The sequence below is a fragment of the Oncorhynchus mykiss genome, chromosome 12 (assembly GCF_057628025.1).
Source record: "Oncorhynchus mykiss isolate SJ-2025 chromosome 12, ASM5762802v1, whole genome shotgun sequence".
Taxonomy (NCBI): Eukaryota; Metazoa; Chordata; class Actinopteri; order Salmoniformes; family Salmonidae; genus Oncorhynchus; species Oncorhynchus mykiss.
In genome coordinates, this window is record NC_143033.1 from 70,463,751 (window position 1) to 70,469,858 (window position 6,108).

The window sequence follows — 6,108 nt, forward strand, 5'->3', positions numbered from 1 at the left end:
TATTTTCATTTGTACTTGTCCCCTGTGGTAATCGAACCCACAACCCTGGCGTTGTAAGTGCCATTCTCTACCAACTGAGCCACACGGGACTACACACAGGCTTTACACACTCATGGAAAAAATGTATGTATATGCATCTAAATACACACAGATCAGTGGTGGAAACAGTACCTAATTGTCATGCTTAAGTAGAAGTACCTTAATAGAAAATGACTCAAGTAAAAGGGAAAGTCACCCAGCAAAATACTACTTGAGTAAAAGTCTAGAAATATTTGGATTTAAATAGACTTAACAAAAGTAAAAGTATTATCATTTCACATTCCTTATATCAAGCAAACCAGGCGGCACAATTTATAGGTATTTATTTTTTGTATTTTTTTTACAGATAGCCAGGGTCACACTCCAACACTCGGACATCATTTACAAACAAAGCATTTGTGTTTAGTGAGTCCGCCAGATCCGAGGCAGTAGGGATGACCAGGGATCTTCTCTTGGTAAGTGTGCGAATTGGACCATTTTCCTGTCCTGCTAAGCATTCAAAATGTAACGAGTACTTTTGGGTGTCAGGCAAAATATAAGGAGTAAAAAGTACATTATTTTCATTAGGAATGTAGTGGAGTAAAAGTAAAAGTTGTCAAAAATATAAATAGTAAAGTAAAGTACAGATACCCCAAAAAACGACATGAGTAGTACTTTAAAGTACTTTTACTTAAGCACTTTACACCACTGACACAGTGAGTACAACTCAAAGCGGTATATCCATTATTCGGAAACACTTATAGCACATTCACTGAAATACACATGCATGAGTACAGTAGCCAATCTAATAATACAGGTGAGATAAAAGTCCCATCTGAGATAAACATTTCAGAATAGGTGATCTTAGAAGTTGTGTACATGTATTATTTGATAAACGCAGTGGTCTAAAGTACTTTAGTAAAAATACTACTTAAGTAGTTTTTGGGGCATCTGTGCTTTACTATTAATCTTTTGACTACTTTTACTTTTACTTCACTACATTCCTAAAGAAAATACTGTACTATTTACTCCATACATTTTCCTTGACACCCAAAAGTACTCATTACATTTTGAATACTCAGCAGGACAGAAAAACAGTCTAATTCACAAATACTTCTTAAGAGAACCTCCCTGGTCATCCCTAATGCCTCTGATCTGGAGGCTCACTAAACACGCATGCTTCGTTTGTAAATTATGTCTGAATGTTGGAGTGTGCCCGTGGCTTTCCGTAAATAAATAAAAAAACAAGAAATCTGGTTTGCTTAATATAAGAAATTAAAAATGATTTATACTTTTACTTTTGATATTTAAGTATATTTTAAATCCAAATACTTTTAGACTTTTTCTCAAGTAGAATTTTACTGGGTGACTACCTCTACTTGAGTAATTTTCTATTCAGGTATCTTTACTTTTACTCAAGTTTGACAGTTTGGACTTTTTCCACCACTGGATAAACGTATTGACAGTAATATTTTGTTGTGAGAGAAATCTGATATTGCTAACGGTTGAAGTCTGTCTTTAAGACCCCACTGGGCACACACTGGTTGAAGAAACGTTGTTTCCACCAACGTGGAATTCCTGTAGCCAGACAATGACACCTGGTTTAAAGACGTGAGGTCCTCTGGCAAATAACTATATACATTTCCAGCTTCACAAGAAAGGCACGACGTGGAATAGATGTTGAATTGACGTCTGTGCCCAGTGAGACAGTTGTACAGAGCTGAGGAGCGTGTGTGGACCTTATGTAGGCCTACAATGGTGTTTATCTTGGCCTGAACCAGTGTACTGGAATATATTGACTGAGTTGGCTAGCATGAGTAAGCTAGCATGAGTAAGCTAGCATGAGTAAGCTAGCGTGAGTAAGCTAGCATGAGTAAACTAGCGTGAGTAAGCTAGCGTGAGTAAGCTGTGATGTATGACCAGTAGTTGTTCCTGTAAAAAATGCTACATTTATGACAGGCTTACATTTTCCATAGCAGTTGCATTTTGTTTTCTTGGATCTTATGATTAAGGTGTCCAACATACGGATAAACAGGGGTCAACCCATCCACTCACCTGTGACCTGACCTTGGTTAAGTGGCCTTACAGATAACTACTTGACCTACAGCATGTATTTTCTACATCCTGACCTTAAAACCCTTGAACGTCCAACTTATACACACACACACACACACATTGCACTGTCAAGTACTTTATACATAAACGTGACAACACATCCATTTGGTAACCTCCATACCACAACTAGTTGGTGGAAGGAAAAGGTGAGATGCTTCACAAGTGTTGTTATCGCCTAAAGGCCCGATCACTGATGAATGGCTACTGCATAGTTACTAAAGAAACACAAAGCCGAAATACACATGTCTGTAGAGGTCAGTTGTTTAACATGTGTCTTACATCTCTGTCAAAATGACAGCATTTTTCTCCGCCTCAACTGAAGATAAAATAACAGGTAGTTCGCTCAGTACTTGGATGTAAAAAGTCCACGGGAAGAGTGCGCTTACAGTAAACTGTAGTCCTGACTCATTTAATGTGGAATCTCTCCAGATTGATGTTTGGAACAACATATGTGAATGGTGCAAATGGGACTCTTTACCACATATCGTCTTTGGAGGAGGTTTGTGGAGGACCTATACTCCCAGAAGAGCAAAAGGTTTTAAATCAAGTTTGACGTACCAATCTCTTTTTTGGTTGAAGTTTCCTTTTGATAAGAGAGTGTTCCTGTGGCACCCTCCAGATTGTATAGGGGAGAGTGGGGTAAGTTGAGCCATTTTTAACATTCAGCATCACTACATCAAGGCAAATATAGTAATATTTCAAACAAAGATATCTACATACATTTCAGGACATCGTGTATCACTGGAAATAATCACTATTTGTTTAAACAGAACAGTTTTGAAAACCTAGCTTGTCCCAAAAAAGTGGACTCTTGGCACACATGGGGTAAATTGAGCTTATGGACAGGATAAATTGAGCTTATGGACAGGGTAAATTGAGCTTATGGACAGGGTAGGTTGAGCGGCCTTGGGGTAAGTGGGTGATGGTGTCCTGTGACAGTGTGTGATGGTGCTGTTAGGTCAAAGTTTAAATCAAGGAATGGGGGTGTGGTATATTGTATATCTTAAATATATGCCTACATTCAGATATACACTGAACAAAAATATAAACACAACATGTAAAGTGTAGGTCTGCTGTTTCATGAGCTGAATTAAAAGATCTCTGAAATATTCCATACGTGCAAAAAGCTTATTTCTCAAAAATGTTGTGCACAAATTTGTTTACATCCCTGTTAGTGAGCATTTCTCATTTGCCAAGATAATCCATCCACCTGACAGGTGTGGCATATCAAGAAGCTGATTGAACTGCATGATCATTACACAGGTGCACCTTGTGCTGGGGACAGTAAAAGGCCACTCTAAAATGTGCAGTTTTGTCACACAACACAATGCCACAGATGTCTCAATTTGGAGGGAGTTTGGCAATTGCCATGCTGACTGCAGGAATGTCCACCAGAGATGTTGCCAGAGAACTGAATGTAAGTGTCTTTCTCTACCATAAGAAATCCATTGTCATGCCAATGTTGTTTTAAAGATTTTGGCAGAACGTCCAACCGGTCTCACAACCGCAGAACACGTGTATGGCGTTGTGTGGGCGAGCGGTTTGCTGATGTCAACATTGTGAACAGTTTTCCCTATGGTGGCACTGGGGTTATGGTATGGGCAGGCATAAGCTACAATGAACAATGAACTCAATTGCATTTTTCTCTATGGAAATTTGTATGCACAGAGATACCTTGACGAAATCCTGAGGCCCATTATCGTGCCATTCATCCGCCGCCATCACCTCATGTTTCAGCATTATAATGCACGGTCCCATGTTACAAGGATATGTACACCATTCCTGGAACCTGAAAATGTCCCAGTTTTTCCATGACCTGCATACTCACCAGACTTGTCACCCATTGAGCAGGTTTGGGATGCTCTAGATCAAGGTGTACGACAGCGTGTTCCAGTTCCCGCCAATATCCATCTACTTCACACAGCCATGAAAGAGGAGTGGGACAGCATTCCACAGGCCACAATCAACAGCCTGGTCAACTCTATTCGAAGGAGATGTGTCGCACTGCATGAGGCAAATGGTCACATCAGATACTGACTGGTTTTCTGATCCAGGCCCCTACTTTTGTTTTTAAGGTATTTGTGTCCAACAGATACACATCTGTGTTCCCAGTCATGTGAAATCCATAGATTAGGGCCTAATGTATTTTTTTCAAATGACTGATTTCCTTATATGAACTGTAACTCAGTTTAAATCTTTGAAATTGTTGCATATTGCGTTTATATTTTTGATCAGTATACTGTACTCTGTTCAATATAACTTACCCTTCTATTTCTTGACTGTTGTTTCGATGTGCCAATTCGTAAGCAAGTTCTCTGCATTTGAGGCTACTAAAGCCCATGAAACTGGTCCACGAGATTCTTGATATGTTTAGCAAGTTCAGACTCCATGTCATCAGACCTTATTTACCTCTGCTACTCTATCCTCGCTTCTTTCACACAGGCACACATTCATTTTACTTTTTGTCAATGTGCCTCTTCAGTGTCATTCATTCTATTTTATCATCCCTTGTTGCTCCTCGAATTAACTTCTCCCCTTATCTCTGTCTGTTTCTATTTTTCTTTCTTTCTTTCTTTCTCTCTTTATTTCTCTCTCTATCTTTCTCTGTCAAAGGAGTTTTGCGTATGGCTCTGATTTCCCTGCCTTATCACTGCCCTCTGGTGGTAGTCGATTGCCATAGCAGACTTGTAAAATGTTGGATCATAGCCATAGGATATTTTATTGTACAAGTGTATTAAATGTATGATATTATATTTTAATGTACAGGATATTCCATCCTTTATAATCCCTAATATAATTTACAAATACAATTTTGATCATAGTAGGACTACCTACACACCCGATGAGCCTGGATATGCAGGTCCAAAGGACAGTATTAGCATCAAAATAGCATGTATTAATATTTTATAACTGATACGTAGTATAAGTTGTTAATTGTGTATTGTTTCATGTTCCTGAAGGGTTCATGTGAATTAACAGTTTGGGATCCACTGCCATAATAGACCCTGCCTAGCAGGGTTGGGGTCAATTCCATTTCAATTCCAGTCAATTCAGCAAGTACACTGAAATTCCAATTCTAAGTCTCTTCAATGCTTTTCAATAAGGGAAATGTCGAATTGGAATTGGATTTTGGTTTACTTTCTGAATTGACTGGAATTAAAATGGAATTGACCCCAACCCTTCTGTCTAGATCGAATGTACCAACTTTGAGATAAACATTGGGCTTGTTCCCACTAGAGGGCATCATTAACTGTTTTATCACCAAAGCCCCATATACTACCCACCACTGCGACCTGTATGCTCTCGTTGGCTGGACCTCACTACATATCCATTGCCATACCCATTGGCTCCAGGTCATCTGTAAGTCTTTGCTAGGTAAAGCCCAGCCGTATCTCAGCTCACTGGTCTCCATAGCAACACCCACCCATTGCACGCACTCCAGCAGGTACATTGCACTGGTTATCCCCAAAGCCAACACTTACTTTGGCTGCCTTTCCTTCCAGTTCGCTGCTGCTAATGACTGGAACAAATGGCAGAAATCTCTGAAGCTGGAGTCTTATATCTCCCTCTCTAACTTTAAGCTTCAGCTGTCTGAGCAGGTTACTGATCACAGTACCTGTACACAGCCAATCTGTAAATAGCACACCGGACTACCTCATCCCCATATTATTACTTACACTCTTGCTCTTTTGCACCCCGGTATCTCTACTTGCACATCATCATCTGCACATCTATCACTCCAGTATTAATGCTAAACTGTAATTATTTTTGCCTCTATGGCTTATTTATTGCCTACCTCCCTACTCTTCTACATTTGCACACACTGTACATAGATTTTTCTTTTCTTTTGTGTTACTGACTGTACATTTGTTTATGTGTAACTCTGTGTTGTTGTTTTTGTCGCACTGTTTTGCATTATCATTATATAAGAGGTAATGGAATGAGTTCACAGTAACACAAGAGAGATCCTTAAAG